The sequence below is a fragment of the Falco biarmicus genome, chromosome 5, assembly GCF_023638135.1.
Source record: "Falco biarmicus isolate bFalBia1 chromosome 5, bFalBia1.pri, whole genome shotgun sequence".
Taxonomy (NCBI): domain Eukaryota; kingdom Metazoa; phylum Chordata; class Aves; order Falconiformes; family Falconidae; genus Falco; species Falco biarmicus.
Window position 1 is genome coordinate 18,652,392 of NC_079292.1, and position 23,282 is coordinate 18,675,673.

The 23,282-nt window shown below is 41.7% G+C and overlaps 1 long non-coding RNA gene across 1 annotated transcript; it reads left to right on the plus strand.

Moving 5' to 3' along the window:
* Positions 1–1,383: 1,383 nt before the first annotated feature.
* LOC130150674 (uncharacterized) lies at positions 1,384–23,079 on the plus strand. The gene is made up of 4 exons (XR_008822323.1): positions 1,384–1,983; positions 18,431–18,553; positions 20,609–20,657; positions 22,370–23,079. It is a non-coding gene; the product is annotated as an uncharacterized LOC130150674 (long non-coding RNA).
* The last annotated feature ends 203 nt before the right edge of the window (positions 23,080–23,282 follow it).

The window sequence follows — 23,282 nt, forward strand, 5'->3', positions numbered from 1 at the left end:
TGTGTGTGTATCATATGGCTAAATCATGTAACTAAACAGTCATCACAGCCAAAGTCTAACAAGAAGGGCTCCCAACAACACATTTCTGTTGCTTGAACAATGCAAGCTGGTGGTCTTCTCTTTCTTTCCTAAAGACAATGCTGTCTTGAAAGCAGTGTGAAACCACTTATCTGTTGGGAGAGGAATAAATTATTTTTTTTGCATCTCAAGAGTAATACAAAGCCCCAAAACCTTGTAAAATTTTGCAAGACTTTCAGTAAATGGGGATTCTAGCTAAACAACCTCAAAATTACTTTGCTAAATATGACTGAGATCTATGAGGTGTTAAATGTTTTTGAAGACAAGGATATCAAGTCACAGACAGAGTTTTGAGAACTTTTCATCTTCTATTTACTGGGAAAACAGAGATGATCTAGTAGCGAGGGAAAGACAACCAGTAGGCAGCACTTGTACATACCAATGCTTGTGGATCTGGCTGCACTGGTATGCAAATGGTTCCGTTAACAGCTCAGGCAAAGTGCTACATGCTATAAAGAAAACAGCTGAATGACATACAGATTTTGTGTGTACTGCCGAGGTTTGCTGTATATATATACCTGGCAGTTTCTTTGGGCTGCAATGTGTAACAGTAAGGGAGGTGAGAATAAAATGAGGAAATGGCCTTCTGAGACCTCTCTGACACGTATCTGGAGCTTAAAGTACAACAAATGTTCAGATCATTAAATCATTAGTAATGAACAAATTCAATGGCTTTCAATCTAAAAAGCCAGGCATACAGAGATACTTTTTTTCTTCAATAAACAGCTTTACAGCCTGATGTTAAGCCTACTAATGTTATTCAGAAGGCTTGAGTTGACTTTTGTATGCTTTGGATGTAACATTTTATAAACACAGTAATTCAGAGGTGATGAATCCCTTTTCTTTTAGGAAAATAAATACAGAAGTCACTTATGAAGCATTCACATATGTGACCAGGGACTCAAATATTCCTCACGACTTGATTTCCTTCAGGAAGTCGAGAGAAATAGACACTGAACAGCCAAAGCCATTACAAGAATCATTCCCCTGGTGTTTAACTCAATCATCAACAGATTTGGAAATGTGGTATAAGTGACCTTTGAAAAACATGAACTACTATCAGAATATGCATTTTTTAAGACATATCTCAATGTTATAGGAAAGATGGAAATTGTGTCAGTAGCCAAGAGACACATTTTCCATTTAAACTTAACATTTTAGGAAGGCAAATTGTCTATTACCAGTGGAGACAGATTTTTGTGTCAACACTGACTGGTATATTCTTGCTGGTTTATTTCATTCTGTCCATACAAAGCAAGCAGAATAAATTTTTTTTTCAGCAAAGTTTATGGCTGCTTTTCATCTTTGGGGTAACATAAAGCAGGTAGGGTATGTTAACAAATCTGGACCTATATTTTAACAAAGTAAAAGTAAATACTCTAGGCAAATATTTACCGTGCCTAGCAGTCAGCAATAAGAGACATAAAACACCTTCCAAAGTTCACATCTTTTTCTTTGTGCAACTGATCACTTGTTTTCTTCAAACCTAGATTTGCAGCAGCTTGTGTCTGTGAGAGAGGGGGGAAAAAAGCAAAGATCAAATGCTCTTTGGAGTATTCTAGACCAGACAATCCCTAAAATTGGCATACTTACCAATTTTGACATTTCAGGCTTTTGTGGATGACTTCTTTCTGCTTTCTCCAATCAATATTCTTTTTTGCAGTAACAAGGGAGGTGGTAGAAGCAAAATGGCACAACTGCACCAATGAATGCAACAAAGGAAACTGGCCCCTTTTTTTTTGTTGTTTGATACTGTAATTCTTCACAACAGACTTCCTTTCTGCTTTGGGTACTTTGCACACCTGTAGAACAACATCTGCTTTAAAAATTCTTCAATGCCACAGTGTGGAATGTGGAGCCACTCCCTTTGCTGGTGATTGGAGAAATGGCACCGAAGATGAGTGGGTGAGTTACAAGCAACAGAGGTGGTCCTGTAGAGCTAACTGTCCTGTTCCCTCCGACGCTCCTGGGCAACAACACAGGCTCTTGCGATGAACCGAGCCACCTCCATAATGTGGATGATGTTACAGAGGAAATATTTTCTGCCCTCATCCTCTGTTTTGTGGAAGGGAGAGTCTGGTGGGCTAGGTGGAATCCAACCCTCTCTGCCTTTTCAGGCTTTTTATTATGTAGAGCTGCTGTGAGAAGACAACAGGCTGCCTTTGGCCCTGCTGGGTGGCCCTACCTGTTATTGTCATCAGAGCTTTGGAAAGCTGAGGGAGGGTGCTGCCTGGAGCATGGTAGGTGCTTTGAAAGCACCCCAGGGCCATGGATCTGCAATCCTCATCCCCTAACCCCTAACCCCTCCCCCCTCCACCCACCCCCCCCACCCCCCCCTTTTTGGTCTCCTCCAAGCTGGATCGGGCATAATGGAGAGTCTTTTCTCCTGCCACACTGTCAGCAGTTCTCCCAGAAGATTATCCACAGACAATCCCGTTATTGTTATGATTTATGATGAATGGCAGAAGCCTACCATGGCCGCTTTAGCTGAACAGCAGCATGGACAGCAGTAGTTATCAGAAATAAGCGTTGAGAAGTCTCTCGGTGCCGCACATTTGCTATGCATTGTACTCTCTGCTACAGGCTACTGCGTTGGGCTGCACGTGGGAAGTCTGGAGTGGGAAGTTGGGAGTTTCCCACCTAGGAAGGCTGAAATGAAAAAGTAATGCGAAGATGCTGACACACAAGTGACAGGTAGCAAAGGCTAGTGAGTTGTTATATTTTCCTTTGGTCTAAACCAGTTTAATCTCAGAAACACGATTTAAATGTGGTCATGATGCTGACAGCTTGCTTCCTGGGGAGGTGTACACAACTGTGCAGAATTACGGGTGTGTGTTGTAGCAAGGGATTAAAATTACACATTTAAATTTGATGCTCATCATTGTGGGTCTTTTAAAGACATGGAGAGCCAAGTTGCTCAGCCAGGTAATTAGGTCTGGTCACATTAAATAACTGCATATTTATTGGGTCCTGTAAGCCAAGAATTTGGCTGAAAATCTGTTATCACCTTGAATCTTGCAGTACAATATTGTCTATGTATTGTCGTTTAAAATAACATGCAGTGAAAGTAAGGCAGTGGAGAGGGTATTGTCACTAAGTCACAAATAAATGGTTGAAAATAATACAACCTATAGCGGGCTTAATGGCTCTTGGCTGCTTGCCTGCCAGAAACCTTTCTTGGCATGTGATTTTCTTGGTTTTGCAGTGTCTATCACAGCTGGCCCCGGAGCAGTTTAAACAGAGCACACTGAAGCGTGCTTTACAAGGTCATTCATGTTGCCTTACTGCCCTGCTTCAGGAGGAGGAACACTAGCCTTCTTCCTGGCTTTGCAAAATGATGCTGCAAAATACATGCAAGTGTTGATAGCTAAAATCTACTTCTGGATTTCAGTCTTTGTTTCAGGTGAAAACACAGCCTGCCTCAAAGCAATGGAGGAATGAACATGTTAAAGCATAGAAAGAGATTATGATTTAGTGAATTAGTCAGAAACAGAAGCAGTGGGTATTTTTGCAAAATAACAATGAGTCAGGAGCTTGGCTGAGAGAGAATAGAAACTGGCCTTTCACACATCCACATGTACTCAGCGGAGCAGCTTAGCTAACATAAGTTACCACTGTCAGCTGAGCGGTGGGATTAACCATGTATGCGCTCCCAGGCAAGGCTAAATGCAAAGTCAACTTCCAACGTGTTGTCAATTAATACGCTTTACAATTGCATCAGAGTAGCAGAGTCGTCTTACCTGGCTCTGCAGGCAAGTGGTGACACACTATATCCCGTTATTATAATGTTTGCTCTGGTAGCATGTGTTACAAGTCCCTTAAAAACTTCTCTGAAATTTCTTGCATTTATCTGAAAATTTATAAATAAAAGATACGAACTGGGTAGGTGAACATCCATTCAGGGACCTCTATTAGGAAAGTATATTTTAAAATGTCTTCAATGTTTTTCCTCCTTTTTAACGAAATTTCTAAATGTTAATGTACAAAAAGTTTTGTTTAGCTTTAAAAGTCTTTGGGGAGTCCTCTCCTGTTTTTTTTGTTGTTTGTTTTTTTTTTTATGATTCAGAATGCAATTTTATAAAAAAAAAGTGTTCTCGAATAGTGAAAACTTCCCTATGAATTATTTCTGGCCTTCTGGTGTTTTATGAAGCATCGTATTTTGCAACTGAAATATTTTTAGCGTTATTTTAGCACATCTGATTTCCCAAAATCATTAAGACCCTGTCTTGAAACAGATGGAAAAAGTGATAAACACCTGTAGGGGAGGCTGGAAATAAAATGGACAAGTTATGACTGATATTCTGTGTCAGACCCCCTTTTATTAACTTCATCTCCTTTGATCTCAGACTCGTTCTACGCAGAACACTTGAAGCCTTTCCCCCTCCCCCCCTCCTTTTTTTGCAGGGGGGGAGAGGGTGGGGACTGCAGAGGGGAGGGAATATCCTTTGGGATTTATCAAGAATTCATCTTCAACAGCGGAAAGCAGAAAGAAAAATCTCTTCTGACTTGGTTATTTCATAATTTAGCATTATTATAAGTTTCTTCCAACCTCCTCTAAAATATTAATTACTCTTGCCATAGTCCTGGCAGCATGATTCTGTGTATGACTATCTTTGCTTTTTCCCCTACTTACAGCTGCATTCAGATGCATTTAATGACGGTAATTTGCCGAAATAGACTCACTGAATTTGTCCAGGAGACAAAAATAGCATTCTAAATTTTTTTCTCTGCTCCCAAAACACAAACCCAGGGGTGAACTGAGTCCTCGAAGAAACTGTCCCACCTCTCTTCCCAACTGCTCATGAGCTCTTGCTTGTACACCAGGTTGTTGTTGTGCATTTTTTTATTTTTTCCCCAAAAGGAATGATTTCTGCGTGGGATATGTGTTTGCTTCCTCAACATCTGTGTTGCGAAGACACGATGTGCATGTCACGGTGCTGCTGGGGCGCCGGGAGCGGGGCTGTGGTTGGATCCATGGCAGAGTCCTGGAGCAAAGCCCTGGGCTGGGGGTACAAGGCTCTGCCCATCCAGCAGGCAACACTGGAAAGCAGGGGAGTCTGTATTTCACTCTTCCCAAAAGATGCATTAGGATTAAAATTCCAGCCCTGTAATTTCTTTCTCATGGTCTTTTCTCTCCCACTGAAATAAGTGAAAACAGGATCAGCCCTGACAGCAGTAATTATTTCCCACTGATGGAAATGGGCACAGTGGGAAAGTACTCTTGCAACAAAGATCGTAGTGCCTGAAGCAGCCGGTGTCTGTGGTTGCTGGGGGACTGCCTTAGCCCTCAGCCCTCCGGGCTGGGGCTATCCGTCACGCTCCGTCACCGCAGGCAGCTGGTGCACAGCAGGCCCCGGCTTTGTTGCTGCAGGCTTTTGTGTTGCTTTAAGATTTTTATAAATAAATATGGAGAAGCAGTTAAGTACAACACAAACTAGACAGGATGTTTTCTCAGTAAATCAGCGCAGTTGCATTGGCTTAGTTTATAACAGCTAGCCCGCTGGTGGGCTGGGATCCTTGCTGGTCATGCTGACTGATATTATTGCGCTGCTCTTTTACACCAGCATGTGTGTAATCTCTCGATTCTTGCTTTGTGCTGAGGCTACAGAACTTATTCAAGGTTATGGCGCATCCTCTCTGTTTTCAAAGTAGTGTTCTTCACGGTGTTTATTGGTGTTATGATAATCCAAGTAACAACAAGAATAATAAAAGCTCCAGGGTGAATTGTAAACTGAGGAAGCATGATGTAGTGCTTGGAGCCGGGTGTTTGTCAGGCTTCCAGGAGTGGGGTCCGAGCTCTGCTGGGGAGCTGTGCATTAGGGGGTTGCCTGCTGTGATCCCTCAGTCCCTCAGATGGGGCTATAGCCTGATTTGCTCCATACAGAGGTGAAGATTTAGCAATGTTTGCCTTAGATTATCCTACCAGTTTGAGCGGGTTTGGCTGAAATCTTCCACTTGTTCTGCTCAGCTTCAGAGGTGGTTTTGTTTTACTGAGGGTATAGAAATGTATATCCAAGAAACAGCTTTGAGACAAAATGGTCTAATATCTATTACAGTGGGTGGCTCAATGATTCCTGCCAGCATAATCACAGAAGCCAGCGTCATAAATGAAATCATCATATTACTAGAACTGAGCTTTGCATAAGACTGATGTTTGGCTGACTGCACTGTTTTCCAAAGAGAGGTGTTATACAACCTCTCCAGGTTCTTTAACACATATGCATATATAAAAATTTAACCCTGTATAAGATAAAATGCATCCTAAGGATTTTCAGATTTAGTTTACTTTGATGTTTGTTGGTTTGGTTTGGTGGTTTTTTTGGTGTTTTTTTTTTAGAAATAAACTTTGGCAGGGAGGGTTTTAGCAAGAAGCATTTGGTCCGTTCTGTATTTCTTGGTTAGTTATCTGGTTTTACAATTTTTATCAGAAAGTGTAAGACTGTTGTCTGTATTTATACTTAGACCATATTTGATCACCCGTGCTGTGGTGCCATTCTTACTGTGGCAAAGCCGACAGAGGTTTGACCGAAATAGCAAGTACCTCTCTCCAAGGCTCCCCCTCTCTCCTTAGCATCTCCTACCCCATATTGCATTAGTCAGCCACTGTCAGGAAGAGACCTAAGTTATGTTCAAGAATTTGTGTCACCGGGCCAATTTCACATCTGCTATAAACTTGGTGACAGTAGGAATTAATTGAGAGGCAGTGTTTTCTGTGTTCCCCTAAGTGGGGTCACATATTTGCACAGAGCCTGTCTCGAACGGTTTTAACTTTGTTCACAAGACAGGCACGTGATGGAGCCAGTATTTGTTGAGTAGAACAGTGAGGATGCTGGATAGTTTTTATCAGTAGCTGTGTCCATGACTGAGATCAGCGTCCTAATTGCTGAACGCTTTAGTCAGGACCAGCCACCCCTCTTCTTGCTGGCACTGGAGCACTGCTCTCCTCCTCTGCCTGGAGATGGCTCTGGAGGCAGAGCATCCCTGACTGCCAGAGCTGTGCTCCTGCCGGCTGCTTGGGTTGTAAGGAAGATAAACCAGTGCGGGATTGTTCTGCCGATGTACGTAGAGTGGATACCGGCACGTCTCAGTGTAAGTTCTCAATATGCTGTGTTTATGCTGCAGTAGTTTATAAGGCAAAACAGCCGGGAATAAAGCTGAAGATACATGAGTGTGTCCAACCAGGACATGGTGAAGACAGATACTAGTGGAAAGTCTAAATCCAGTCTCTTACCCAGTGATAGGATTTGGACTTTTGACCTTGATTTTAATGGATCAGAGGGTCCTCTCTTTGTGTTATTTCCTTCTGTAGCTGGAGCTTTTTATGAAGATACACATGGACACAAATCCTTTTAAGATATTTTTGTTGGATAAGGACTTTCAGCCACTGCACAAAGTGAGCCTGATATCCCTCTGACACCATCCAGCGTGTCCTCCCACAGTAACAGGGCAATAAAAGTTAAGTAGTCGCTACCTTGAACCTTCACCCCGGTTTCTGCTGTGGGCAGTACACTTAGCACTCTGTTTTCACTATTTCTTGTTTCATAAGTCTTCATTTTCTTTCTAATACACCTGAGGTGCTTGATGCTTTCTCTTCGTATTGAAATGAGTGGAGAAATGGGCATGTGAATCATAGCCTGGTTTCAATTTGAAAGGAATTGTAATGAGACGATAAAAAGAAGAGGACTGAAGTGTATGTAATCCACATGAGGCATTTTTCTACAAGTAAGACATTGTTACTAAAGCCTGGTTACATCATTTTGATTTTTTTGAGTACATTATGAGAAGGATGACATTGTCATGACGCAGTGTCTGGTGGCCTTTATATTACTTTACTGAGCAATTAGTTTATGGCTGCTATTCAGGCCTCCAGATTATATAGATTCCCATATTGTTTTCAGTGTGATTCAGATTATTTGTTCACTGAAAACACTGTGCTAACGCTACAGAAATGTAAATTATGCATCCTGCCTTAGCTCCTGATTAAGCGAGATGGCTGGTGGATGTAGCCATGATTGGTCTGGACACGTTGAACCTTTCAGTTCTTACAAGACTTTGGTCAGCTGCTTTGTGCAGACTTGTTTTTCTCTTGTATGACTTGTTGCCTTTAAACAATAGTTGTGTAATTTAAAGCATATGTTTATTTTTCACTACAGAAAAAAAAGAAAGAAAAAAGACAGCCATAGCTAAGCTTAGTTCAGACACAAATTAGAAACTAATTTATTGTGATAGCCTTCAGAAGAAAGAATTTTATAAACGAATTTATAGAAGAAGAAAGAATTTATAAAAAAAGGAGGTAGATTTTAGACTGTAGCAGCCTTCCTGCCAACTGCAGATGTGTTTTGCCTTCAGAAGATGTTCTGTAATTGTAAAGGTGTATAATTTCAGGGGATGTCACAGTTGTCATGGCAATTGCATTAATATTACATGGGCATAAAGTGTGCAATAACATCATGTCAGTTCCTCCTGCCCTCAAGCTACAAGTTACTAATTTTTTCCTTTAAAATGGTGTTAATTTTTCCCTATAAATATTCCTATTACCAATATCATCTAAAGTATCTTTTTAATTGTTCACTCTTAATTTGCATAGATAAGTTGCCACTCTATTTGCTGTAGGAAGACTCTTTGTAAACTTAAATGCATGATTCAGTTGCACGGCTCAGCAAACACTGGGAGGAAGGAAGAGTAGTAAATATGGTAAAAACTGCAACTTAAAATGAGGACAGGATTATTCTCCCTTTTATCTGCTTCATCTATGTCTTTTCCCCTCATATTTTGGTCGGTTTTCTGTCTCAGGTCGGAACTTGCCCCTTTTTGAGTCAATGAAAGTTTGGCTACCAGTAATCAGGCAAACCTCTTGACGTTATCTTTAAGGATGCATGAAAACAGCCACAGGAAAATAAAAATAATAAGAACCAGAAACCCACAGAAATTCCCAGTGGTTCAGACCGTGTTGCCGTTGCCCATGTTTTGGTGGCTCTGCCAGAGCTGAGGAAAGTTGAAATTTGTGGGACAGGGGGTACCTTGCTTCCCCTTTCTCTTTAGTTGCCCGCAGCGGGCTTTACGAAAACTTGTGAGGATGCAAGCAGTGCTCCTGGTTCTGCTTTGGGTCTCCTTGAAAGTGGAAACCACCTTGTTAAGTCAAACAGCTAATCCCAAACCCAGGCATCTCTCGTGCACCTGCACTGGCTGCGCAGGGGTGCATGTGGTCTTGTAACGCTTTAATAAAACCTGTTTGGAGATGGCAGCTGCCGCAGCATTCAGCTCCCCGCCTGCCAAGCACTGTTTGTCTGCGTCGATAACCTTCTGCTTCTCTGCCTGCACTAGCAAATCTTTGATTTGGATGTTCATTTTAGGACTTCAAAGCCCTGAATAAAGCCTATCTGTCCAAGCATATGTTTGCTAAGCAGCTCAGGAAGATTAATTTCTCTCCTGTTTCCATATGGTTACTACCCTGGTGTTCCAGTGGCTGTAGCAGTGTCGGTAAAGCACACAGGAGAGACAAGCTTTTAAGACACATTTACACTTTTGATAGGGGCAGTGCGTTGTCTGCACTCCTTCATGGAAAAAGTCCATTGACAAAATGTCATGCCCATGCCATGGCAAAGCTGACACACCCGGCATCTCTGAAGGGTTTGTTAGGTGTGTCTCTTCAATATTTGTGAACACACAGCTATTTTTCAGCATGTAGCATGCTGCGTCCACCTAGAATATGCTGTGTAGACTCATATTCATCTTCTCCTTACACCCTTGTTACTCTACACGCAGCTTTAACCCCTCTGGTAGGGAAGCGAGCGTGCCTGACTTGCCGTAGCCTTTCCAAGTCTGCAGCCTTGGACTTGCCTCCTCCTTCCTCTACGCAAGCTGGACTTTGCTGTCCTTTAGGCCCTGTTCGTCCTTAGCTCATCGAGAAGTTAACAGCTGTCTGCTCATGGCAGTTTTATAGCGCATTACAGTCGTACTTTTTGGTACAGGCAGATCTTGCCTGGAGTTTGGCACAGCGAACTATCTGTTGGATGAGGGTCATAAATACTTCAGTTAGAGCTCCAGGTGTAATGCTTTAGGTAATGAATAATGGGAGATTGTAATCAATTGACTTCTGAGAGTCTTATAATTAACGCTCTTAGGGGAAGGCATTTTTCTTCAAACTGTTTGGAGCATTAAATCCAAAGCACAGCATCAGAGACCTAGGAGGGCCCATCAGCGAAGCTGTCACATGCATTAAGCCAGGAGCAGAAAGCCTCTGCACAGCACGGACCGTAGCATTTAAGAACATGCACTAGCTGCGCTCCAGGTCACTTACTTGGGATTAAAATTCAGCTTTGCAGCCTTCTTTTTTAGCACCTGAAATATTTCAGCTGCTTTTATTTTCTGTTCACTGTCTATGTAAAGTAAATCAAGTTTATTTTTCAGTGCTAGCTTATGATTCACAGTTAATGGGAAGGTGGAGCAGGGCCAGAAATGCATTTGATTGAGAAGATCTGTTCTGCTGCGTTTTTTGTGAGGAAATGAAAACCATGAACTGCAATAAATTTCCTTATTAAAAAGCATTAAAGATTCTGTTGTAAAATAGGATTCTTCAAGATATTTTTTCCTGAGCTGGTTAAGTCTTGTATTTCTACAATTAAGAAAGAGATTAATGAAGTTTAGCCAAGGGTTTTTAATTGGCGATACTGTAAAACAAAAGGAACGCGTGGTCTCCAAACGCAGGTCAGCTTCACTGAGTTCAGAGGCATTACCACAGACCTGCACAGATCTTCCCTCATTCTTTGTAAGGGCTGTGAGGTTTTTAATATGTCTGAAGAACCAGAAAAATTAAAACCCCTTTAACTAAGTCCTTCAGGGAATTTCTGGCATTATCAGAAGTGGAAAATATCAGAAATCAGAGAAGATCTAGGTGTCCCTGGAAAAGATACCATTCTGCTATGCAGAATTATGCCTTGCTGACATCTTTCATAGGGAATGACTGCCCCAAAATGAAACAAGAAGAGGTATTGCTGTCACTCTGGCATGGACCAGGAGAGGTTTTATGAAGTATGTCCAAAATATATTGAGGGCTTCAATGCAAATGCTGCTCCTGAGCACATTTCTTGGAAGGCCTACAGGCAACCACAGCCCTCTACTTCATTAGTAATTCCTCTCCATATTTCTTCCTGCTAGATTGATGGACACAAACTGCAGCATGGATGTAGCCTGAAGGCTGTTGAAAATCCAGCCTTCCCATCCTAACAGTCCTTTCTTGCATAGCATAGACAGAGGTTGCATAAATCTGTTTAAAAATATGATAATGCTGCTGGTTTTAAAGTGTAGCTTATTTCCATTCAACATAGTTTTGGTACTGCTGTGTTCATGTTTAATATTAAAAAAAAATATTTTGAAGATACTGTCGGATATTTCTCACTCTGAGAGGGCAATAACCTTCAAGGTTAACTAACCTTAGCTGTACTCTTGGTGACTCTTATTCCTAATACCATTCCTGTAGGCACTGCAAGTGTGCATGAACAGTAACCACTTCATCAATGCTAAGCATATATTTAGCAGAGACAACCTCACAGCTTGAATAACGAGGCAGTTTTGATACTGATGTGGCAAGTCTCTGAGTGTTAAATAGGCAGATCACAGGAATACCCATCTCTCCTCACTCTTACTGTCAGTGTCCAAGGTCCAATTTGATTTTCCTGTAATCAATAGTAAATACCCTACTTGCTGTGAACAGATTTAAAACTTTGGCTGTAATTATTTTACCCTATCCTGTAGATAAAGTCAATCTGTCCTAATCAAAACACGTCCAGATCTTTCTGTGTATTCCCTACTTGGCACTTTATCCATCCACATAACTCTGCCTCAAAATACTTCTCTTTGGTTATCTGATCAGCAAAGGGCTGACACTGCTTTGGTTCATCTCCATGAAACTAGCGTTTCCATCACAGGGGTTAGTGGTCTGTGGTGCATCAGTCTAGGGAGGGCTGAAGTAGCAGGGTCATGGAAACATCACTCTGGGTGAAGTTTAAAATGTAAATAAATCAGGAAATATTAAAATGTCTGTGTTTTCCTTTCTATGAAGTTGAAGTACAGCTGGAAAAGGATCTTTTCTTCTTCCTCTCTTTATGAATGTAAACTAATGGAAAATTTGTAACAAATTCTTAACCTTTGACAAAAAGCCTTATGTGGATTGATGAATAAATCGATTTAATTTCCCCAGAGGGAGCCACTGGCTCAACATCACCTACTGGGACAGCACTGCAGCAGAAGGTGATGCTGTATGGTAGTATATGTGAAATGAGTAGTTGGGTTTTTTCTTTTTGTTTCACCTAATATTGCTATTTTGAATAACGGTTCCTGCACTATGACCCTGGATCAAGATAATCTGCAAAGTTATAAGAGGTCTGCACTGCGGCAGAGCAGACCTGATGGATTTTGGTCTGGTGCCCCACGCTTCGGTGCAGGATGGAGCCTGTCACCCGTTGCACATCCTCCTGCCAGGTGATGGGATTTGTGTCAGGCCTTGCTGCTGGAGTGGTGACCCAGCTGGGGAGGAGGGATATTGGGAAGCCAGTGGCACGGACTGTCCAGCAGCACAGACATGTGGGACCAGTGCCAAGGGCTGCCTTATTAAGTCCCTCCATTTGCCTGTTTTGTGAATTGCTATCATTCTTCCCATGGAGAAAAGACACATCGTCAAACTTGGCAGAGCGTGAAAACCTTACTCATACATGCTTGCTTTGGCTCTGATATCCAGCACGTGGAAAGGGTCAAAGTCCTCAAGTAATGGTTGATTGAGCTGAGCTGATAGAAGGCAAAAATGTTCATCCTCCTCTGCCCTGCACAGGGAGCCTGTAATATAGTTTGCAAGTAAAACTATGCCAAACATCTCACACAAAGTGCTTTCCAAGACAGTGATTGGGCTATCTGCTGCTCGAAGGGGTGCCTGCAATGCAGGTTTCTTTGAGAGGTGGGATGGCCGAGTTTTGAGGAGAGATACTGTGCTAGGAGTGAACAGAGGAAGCAATGTTCTGCTTTGCACTCCAGCCAGCAATAATCTCTTTCCCTGCTGAATACTGCATTTTTCCTTTACAAAAACATTAATCTGTAGGGTATTGGGACATGGTCAGATCCTGCCAAGAACAAACTGTTAAGTAGTTGTTGTGCTCATTGCCTGTTAAAGCTGTAACTGTTGGTTTTCATTTTGCAAAATAAGTATCAGGGGGCAAAAATGTATTGGCTATGACATTATAACTGTTTCCCAGAAAAATGAATTCTAAACTGAGTGACTTGGAAACAAATAGTTCTTAGAAGGCTCTGTTTGTCTAGCAGCTGCTGTTTATATATGAAACAAAGGAAATTTGGTAAAAATTCTGTGGTATGCCCTTACATTTCAAAAAAGGACCCACTTTAAAGTCCCTATTTTCAGTTGGCTTTAGGTCATGCTACAATGCATGAGTTTCAGACGGAGAAGGACCTGGTTATACCTTCACAGCAGCTCTGAGGTGTCAGACTCAAACGGCACCATCCAGAGGCAGCACAACAGCAATTCCTCTGCTTAAACTGTGCCCTCTGCTTTCTTTGGGGCCTTCAACTATTCAGCACTTCAGATTCCCATCTCTGTGACCCTCTGTCTATCCAACCTTCCTAAAGTACATGAAAGAAAGAAAAATTTCAAACAGGGATGTGCACAAGGTCATCATCTTACTTAAAGACACTTTCTGGAAATGCCCAAACCCCCATGCCAGGCATCTGTTGAGGGTGTTTCCAGAAGGTGTCCCTATTTCTTCCATGGGACAGACCTAAAAACCATTGCATGTATAAACATGCTCATTCAAATCAGTTTTACAAAGGAGCAATCCAGAAATGCACAGTTTGCACCAGTCTGAGGTTTAGTACAAGCTGCCAGAGCTCCTACCAAGATCAGTTAAGAGTTACGGTCTTCTATAGCAAGGTCACTTTATCCTTGAACTTTACTGACATTTTTATGCTTTGTCACCTCCTAAAAATGGAAATACTGTCAAATGCTATATCAGCTCATCAGAAAGCTGATTTTTATTCCCCCGTGTAGTTAGTTATTAAAGCTGTTGCCAGTCACTGTAATGGAAGCTGTGTCAGACTGCTCATATTCCCAAGTTACTCACAATTTGAGAAAGTATATGTCTGTCTTCTTGTAATGACAAATACTGCTGTTGTGCTGGTGATAAATTCTGCAGTCATTTCTATAGTATTTTTGCTGTAATTTATAAATGTTTGTAAGGCTGAGACAGCAGAAGCGATCATAGGGAACCTAATTCGTAGGGCACATGTCTGCAAAAAGAGGACAGTTGTAACCTCACTTACCAGACTGGAATACTTTGACCCCTTTCATGTTTGGCTGTATGAACTTTCCAGTAATTCTAGCGTATTGAGAAAATGCTGGGTTTAATGACAAATGAGTTAATAAATCCTTTCCTTAGGCTTTTAGCTGGCTTCCACAAGAGAGAGATCTTTAATTTAATATGACATTGACCACTCTCAGGTATGAGGTTACCTCCACAAATCTTTTTGTACTGTCACCTCTTGGTTGGTTATTAAATTGGTGCTGTCTACAAATTTATTTGGTCGTAAATTATTTGGTAGTTACTGAGAAGTTCCTTTCACCCTATGTGTCGTCTTCAGGTGGCTGGGAAGTAAAATGGAAACATATAATTTATTTTTAATGGTAATTTAAAAGTGCTTGTGACTAAGTGGAATATAAAAGAAATTATTATGTTCAATGTCTTTATTTTGCTTTCAGTATACCTGTAAAATAAGGTAAGCTGCCTGGACTTGACATTATACAAGATTTTTTTCTAAATCCAACTTTTAAAAACTGTCATATTTATGTTCACAAATAACCTGATGAGAAATTTTGTATATTATCAACTTAAATAATGAGTTGTTACACCAGTCCTGTTTCTTTTATTCTGAATTTGGAAATGAATGTAAGCCTAAATGCCCTCAAAATATGTTTGCCTCCAGAAAACATCTTCAACTTCCAGGGTTTACAACCAACTACCAGCATTGCCCTTGGGCTATTGACTTTGGTGCAGCAAACAGGAACAGTATTTCTGGTTTTCTTCAAATGCTGTTTGTGCCATCGGACACCGAGTATGCTGAGGTCCTATAGCTTGACTCACAAGGTCTTTGCATTGCAACCTACAAGTTTCTGGTGTGAAGAGTAGGGTATCTGAGCTGGAGGCAGTACGGGTCATTTACGCGTGGTGTTCACAGCAGCACTAACATGATGCTAAGATGGAGCTCACCTACGGCACTTCAGAGCAGGTGTCATGCTGCAGGATCTGCTGCCTTTGCACTTCACTTGTGTTTCTTGCCTGACCCCCCCCCCCAACAACTGCTCCCTGACCCTGCAGGAACCAGGCTCCTTCCTTATTCCTTGCTTAGTGTTAATGCCTCATGACAACCTCTGATCCCACAGCTGAGAGAGGACAAAATCTCAAAGCTTTGGGTTAATCCTAATTTGCTTCTGTAGGGATTCCTATATGGGAAATGTTTGCATGGAACCTTCCTCTGTAATGCAGCTGACTGGGTTTTAAGTCCCACGAGACCCATAGTTCTTCTTCTTCTTGGTAAACAGATGTTCTCAATGCCAACAGCTTTCCCAGTTTTCATCATGGTTCAGCTATTTTTTTCTTTTTAAAATAGGCCTGGAAAAATAAACTAGTGCATATAAACCCAACTCTGAGTCAAAAGAAACAATGCAAGGAGTTTAATGTCTGCAGCTGGAAGATGGAGTAGGACTCAATTCTTTTTGCATTTATATATTTCACTATTTAAATACAGAAAAAAATAATCAAAGAAACATGTGTGTATTCTCCCTTACCAAATCTCTAGCCTCTACTGTGCAAATAAGGTGTAAAATGTGTAAATAATTGGTGCATGTCATATAAAAATGACAAGACCAGAATGATTAATGTTTGGGGATGGAGTGTCAGAGTGATATATAGATAACCACTAGAATGACGTATGAGACTCAAAGGCTAATGTTTTAGCAGACATAAACTAGTTATAGACCCATGAGTTGTCTGGAGTGTACTGTATTATTGTCGGTCAAATGTACATAGGTGTTGGAATATGATACTGTTTTCAGTGAAACTTACACTCATTCACATACTCAGATTCTAGACTGGTTTCTCACTCTTTTCCTGTTTCCTACAGTGTGTTAAAAACCTGCAGTATCAACAAACTGGGCTCTAAAATCTCCTTTTCCTTCCCACTCCCTTTCTGGCCCCAGATACACTAGTCATGCTCCACTATTTATCCTGAGCAAACCTTCTGCATGGTACCAAATGGCCTCTTGCGTGTTTTCCACAGTCCCTAGGGTCATACTCTGCAAACATATTCTTTCAAACAAGGTATTTCTCACGGAAGAGAACAAAGATACTCTTGCTGGTATCTATGAAATATGTATTTCCCATCATTTTCTGCTTTGTTGATAAGTAATGTTATTTCTAAGGTGCCAGTGTCTCTGGGTAACTAACTCGCTGTGTCCTTCTTGCAACAACTGAGTGGACGTTCTACCACAGGGGATGGTAAAATATAGAAACTTGGGAGGTGGTGCTGCACAAAGACAATTTTCAGTATGGTTTTTTTATTATTTATTTGGACCTGACCCCTTAAATCTTAATTTTTTGTATTTGCTGGACAGAATATTCCTTGTTGAAATATGTATATATTTCTTAGTCTGAAATATGCTAAAAGCTGATTTCAACCCTTTTTTGGCCGTTCCAGGTCCATGACATTTGAAGGCTTATGTGCAAAGAGGGTTAATATGACCTTGGCTTAGAGGAGAATTAAGTCGGTCACAGGGTGAAATCAGGCTATAAAGCAGGCACAGATCCATCCCTGTCTTTGCTGGTAGGATCTCTCAGACCATATGAATGAACATCATACGTTCCCCTATTGCTCCCTGTTAGACATGGCTGTGGGGGCTAGAACCTGGAGCTTATGAAAGCACAAGCTTCTTCTCTTAGGCTGTGTGGAGATGAAAGTGGATGACCTGGAGGTTTAGCTGCGCTGTCAGTTAATCCATATAAAGTTCATCTCAATTTCATGTAGAGGTTGGCCACAACTTCTGTATACTCTCCTCACCCAATCCGTTATCACAGTACTAAGGTTCCTGCAGGCAGTGTGTTGCAGTTTACTTTCAATTTGGTTAATTTTTAGCCAGATCAGTTCTGGTCATACAGACAAACAGACAGTCCTCTATTGATCGCTTGTCTGTTTTTCCCCACCAGAGTTTAAAAAACAAAAACAAACAAACAAAAAGAAATAAAAAGAAGAGTGATAGGGTTAATGGTTTAAACGTGGGGTGTAGTTGGATAATCCTAAATAGAGTAAGGTTCTTGGCCATGATATGACTTTGGTTTGAATTTCATCTTATGTTCTGAAAACCTGGAGGATTTGCACATGGAACAGTCCAGTACAGTTCAAAAGAGACCATGTTCCTCTAGTCATTTAGAATAGAATTAGATTTTACATGTAGAAAATATTGTTTCCTTTAATTCCTTAAACATCTCAAGTAAAACCAATGTCCCTAATGAGTTGCTATTCACAGAACATCTCTAATAAAGTAAGCAAACAAACAATGCAAAAAAGATTTCCACTCAGCCTGTGCCCTGTCTGTTGAAGCCCAGATGCTACATCTGCATCCCAGCCATTTGATCTCCTCGCTTTCTGCAATTGTTTCTCAAAGAAATATGAGATACACAATATATGTTTGTTTTAACAGAAGTATATCACTTACCCATGGTCTACTAGAAGTTGCTCTGGGGGAGGAATAAGTATTCAAGGTCTAAGTAACAAAGCACTGAGAATTTTCATATTGATTTCTAGCTTTCACAGGGGCATACACTTAGAAATTATCCTCTTTTTTATTTTTTATTTTTTTCTGGCAGCCTAACATAGTTCTGACACTGTCCAAATACTGTAACTCTTCTGTCCACTTTTTCACTCCATTCTTCTCCATCAGTCTTTTTTCCCCACTTTTCTTTTCCTTTCTTTTCCTGCCTTTTCCCCTTTCCTTGTTTCATTCTGTTTTTTCCCACTTGACGCTCAGCACACTATGTACGTTCAGTGGAGGGATTATTCAGTGCTGGCTATGTGGAATTAGGAAGCTTTTCCAAGAAAGCCAGGAAAAACTATTAAACTTCTGCAGGAGAGGAAGACAGATGTAGAAAAGTTTAGGAAATGTTAAGAATCCCCCTTACAACTGTAAATCCTGTTCTTAATATTAATGAGTGTTGGAAAACAGGGTAGTCGACACTGAACAGCTTTGTGGTGAGAACTAAGACTGCAGATTTACATTTTTTGACCTGTTTTTTCTATGTAGCAGGTGTCGTGTGAACACAGAATCACAGAATGGTTGGGGTTGGAAGGGACCTCTGGAGATCACCTAGTCCAGCCCCTGCTAAAGCAGGTTCTCCCAGAGCAGGATGCACAGAGTCACGTCCAGGTGGGTTTTGAATGTCTCCAGCAAAGGAGACCCCACAGCCTCTCTGGGCAGCCTGTTCCAGTGCTCCGTCACCCTCAAAGTAAAGAAGTTCTCCCTCATATTCAGGTGGAACTCCCTGTGCTGCAGTTTGTGCCCGTTGCCCCTTGTCGTGTTGCTGGGCACCCCTGAAAAGAGCCTGGCCCTGTCCTCTTGGCACTCATCCTTAAAATGTTTGTAGACATTGATAAATTTGCCTCTCAGTCTTCTCTTCTCCAAGTGAAACAGGCCCAGCTCCCTCAGCCTTTCCTCATCAGGGAGATGCTTCAGTCCCCTCATCACCTCTGTAGCCTCTGCTGGCCCCTCTCCAGCAGCTCCCTGTCGCTCTGGAACTGGGATGCCCAGCACCGGACACAGCACTCCAGGTGCAGCCTCACCAGGGCAGAGCAGAGGGGGAGATCCCCTCCCTCGCCCTGCTGGCCACGCTCCTCCTGATGCCCCCCAGGGTCCCAGGGGCCTCCTTGGCCCCAAGGGCACACTGCTGGTTCAGCTTGTTTGTATGAACTGCCTCTCCCCCTTTCCTTTCTCCCAAATATTGTTTGATCTGCTGGTTTTAACCAAATTCAATGGGAACATGGGTGTCTCCATTGTTTCCCACAAATTTTTTAAAAAATATTTGGCTGGCTAAAAGTAATATCAGGATTCAAACATTTTCAACTATTTTTTTTTAAAGTATTTTTTATCTATTGCCTGACTGGGTCAGCTAAGAGCAAAACAGAAAATTATCATGCAACCTTTACTTTTTTAATGATGCCGATAATTTTGTTTCATTTGTACCTCACTAGCAGATTGATGATGAATATAAAGTCTCTAGTGACCACAGAAATCTTCAAACTTGTATTGACAGTGAAGTTACTAACTTGATGTCATCTGTAGAGGAATTACAGAGGAAAGAAGGCAGGTTAATGAACATTGGTAATACACAGCTGTGGGCTGGCTTCAGGGGCGGTGGGTTGGCTGAGGTGGATAATGTGCAGCCGTGGCTGGTTCCTGCTAAGTGGTTAAATAGCTCTAAGGGGTATGGAAGAGGAGCATGGGATGAAGAGTGCGCTGGGAGAAGCAGAGGGAGGAGAGAGAGTGCCCTGGGTGTAGGAGAGGCCCTGGGAGAAGAAGGGGGCCTGGATGAGGAGAGGCTGGCTGGAAGAGGAGCCGGGACATGGAAGGAATCCAGGCACAGCAGAGGCAAGAAGCAGGGTGGGCTGGCCTGAAGAGGCTGGAGAAACAGCACGGACAGTAGATGAACTGTGGAAACCTTGTGGGGGATGGGTGGCTGTGCTGGGGCAAGGTGCGGGAGCCACTTATTGAAGTTAACCTGGTATGGGGTGGTAAAAGCCTTGTTGCAGGGGGCTAGTTTGGAGAGTGCTGTGACAGTCATCATTGCAAATACCACATCAAAATCTTTACAGAAGAAAACATAACTATCATTGTGATAGGGTGACTCGTGTTTTAAAGACTCTACACTGTAGACAACAAGCCAAATTAGTAATTTTCAGCATTTATCACTGAACCTCTTGTTGTCTGTTATCACTAAAAGTTTCTTCTGATCTTTGGTAGCCATTTGTGCTACTGCAAAATGCTACAATTCTAATGTGGCGGCTTTTCAAGTTATGATGGACAGGCTGTAAGTAAGGCTGTGGGAAGGTGTTGAATGGCTCAATTAAACCCTAAAAGCTTCAAAGCCACATTACCAGTGGGCTTTGCCAAACTAAGCAGTGGCAAGTAGGGTCAGATCCTGGGTGAAACCCAAGCATCCCCTTTGGTTAGCACTGCTTCTAAAAAGGTATTAACCCTCCAAGAGGTTCACAATATGACCAAAATGCTAGATTTGTCTTAGAACTTAATTCCTTTAACCTTATATTTCCTACCACCATATTTTTCTGCCTTTTTTCAAGTTGGGGGTTTCCAAGTGGTGTTACTGAGCTGTTGGATGTTTCTTACAGGAGTGAGCAGGGAGGCTCAATCTGCATGTGTTGATAATATTTAGAGCTGCAGCTCTTATGTCCTTTCTCATGCCTTCAGGATCTACGCACCACCTGCAGGAGCTGTTAGATGAAATCCTCGGACTTTGGTATGCAAACAAATAGTTCTGGTGCTAACATCCTTCAAACTAATTTCAATGCACTTGTTTTCTCTGACGTCTATGTCCTCAGAGAATACTGCTAAATGTCACTGTCCTGCTGCACAGTCATAAAAATGCATGTCTAACATCAAAACCCTGTTTTATTCTGATCCTTTCTCTTTAATCTGTAAAATGCTTATTATACTGTCATATTTAGCTGAGAATGTGATAATTCCTTTTCCATGGATGGCACTTACTTGAGAGCAGTACTAAAATTCAGTATCTCCTGTAGAGACAGGAGTCCTAGGTCATCCTGGCTATAAGCCCTGACATCTATCACATTAATTTTTCACCTTTCTGCTCTACTCCGTTCCTGATGAACTGCTGATAAAGTATGTTTGTCACAGCTTTACAAAACTCTATTATTCTATTTTTCCATGGAAGAAAAAACTGGAATATTCTCAGGTAGCAAAAATACTACTGTCTCAGAAGCTTCATTTTGACTAAGATTATCCTACTGGGCAAATTCAGCAAATATTGATTGCAGATATCAATCATTGGTTTCAACTGATGTATTTTTAATTGTATTACTTTAAATTACTTTAAAAAAACCTTTCCTGCATACCTCTGCTTTGTTAGACCTCAGAAGGCTGTGGTTCCAGCCAGCTTCTCTGGAGGGAAAAGCAGCAAAACTTGTGCATGTATCTTCCTTTCTGCCATAGAATATTGCTTTTCCTCAGCTTTCCTGTAGGACTTCCATAGCTTCTAATAGCTCCTGTTCAGCACAAAACACCAGGTGGGCAGGTGGGATGGGGAATAGAAAATATCACTTCTGATGTTTGCCATTTGCATCCTCTTTTTATATCCTAGTTTTCTGGAGAAACTGGGCCAAACCCATTAATCCCAAGGCCCCTCGACTGAAGAATGTCCTGAATTGCCAGTGTTTTCAGAGTGAATTCTACACCACACAACAAACATGCAACCCAACAGCAGCCCTGAGCTGGCTCATGCAGGGTGTCCTGCTTTGGCTGTGATTAGCAGAACAGCTTCCAGCTCCCTGTGTTATTCATTCATCTCTTATCCTTCATCCCATCCCATTCATCTCTTAACATGCTTTGCTGCACCGAACTTTACCTCCTCCTTCTACAGCCCTCCTTTTAAGCCAGCTGTGAGTTTCTGAGCTGATTGAACTCTCGCTGGGAGATAACTGCATATTGTTTTCCTGATCAGCAAGGCCTCTCACAGACCAGCTTGTCTCACCAGAAAAAAAAAATAATTCTGCAAAATAGTTACCACATATTTAGCTTAAGCCACACATTGGGCTCGAGCATAAAAGGCATTATGAAAAGAGAGCTTTTTTCTCTAACACCCCACCCCCCTCCCCGGACTGTAAATGATCCACCCAGGTCCACCAGATGAAAGGATGGCTTCAGAGCTCGTAGTAGCTATAAGCATTTCTGTCTTTACAGACGCAGCTGTGAGATTCTTAATGTACGAAGTCAAATGTATCTGTCCTCTCACGAGCAAAATGGCTTTTGCCAGCAGGCATCCTCTTGTGCAGGCCTGAGGAGGCAAAGTGTTTATATCTTAAGCAGTACTTTTCTGTGACTAATTTTAGAGACCTGAGGGTGGACTTTTTTCTTTTTTTTTTTCTCTTTCCCAAGTGATGTTTAAGAATGCCTCACTGAGTTTTAACTGTTTTATTCCTTATGTCTCTTCAGCTATCGTTACTCCAGGATGATTCATGTTGCTTTCTAAATGCGTGTGTCTGGATGCCTGTTGTGGAGAGCTCAGCAGCTACATCACCCCGAGAAGCCCATGCTGGCTGAGGCATGGTGATGCTTAACCTTTACTCCTCTCTCTCAGGAAAAAGGTCATTGCTATGAGCTCATGACCAAGCAATGTTCTGCAACATTGGATTATCCTGCTTTGTACCTCTGCCAACCTTCTTCTCACTGTCTTCTCCTTTCCTGGTCACTAAAGTTTCTTTTACCTTCTGACCTGTTGTCCTTCAAAAAAGATTTTGCAGCATTAACAGTCATACAGCAAGGCAGCACAGGTATATCAACAGAACCCTTATTCTTGGCCACTACTTCTTCATTTGAATTATGTATCCAGAAGTCATGGGCCAGACTTCCCATTGCTGCACCTGAAATGGCTCCAGTATATTTTACTGACTTTTCATTAAGTAAACTGAACGGATGGTCTTCAAAACTTAGGGCTTAAATCCCAAGCCTTGCCTACAAGTCACTCTGACAGAAAGTTGGCCTAGACTCAATTCATCTAATAGGCTTTAGTCATATCTTTTATTAATAAAACATACAGTTATTTTTTTGTTTTTAAACCTGCAGGCGAAAATAATTTCAGATAGAATGTGTTTCATTTCTAATGACTGAATGGCAGGTGACTTCCAGAAAATAAAAAATAAAAATTAAATGGGAAAGAAAGGAAGAATTTAACTATTTAAAAGTAGGTCTGTGTCCTGGTTTCAGCTGGGATGGAGTTAATTTCCTCCTTAGCAGCTGGTGCAGCGCTGTGCTTTGGATGTGGTGTGAGGACACCGTTGGTGGCACACGGATGGTTTGGTTGTTGCTGGGTGGTGTCTGTACCAAGCCAAGGACTTTTCAGTTTCTG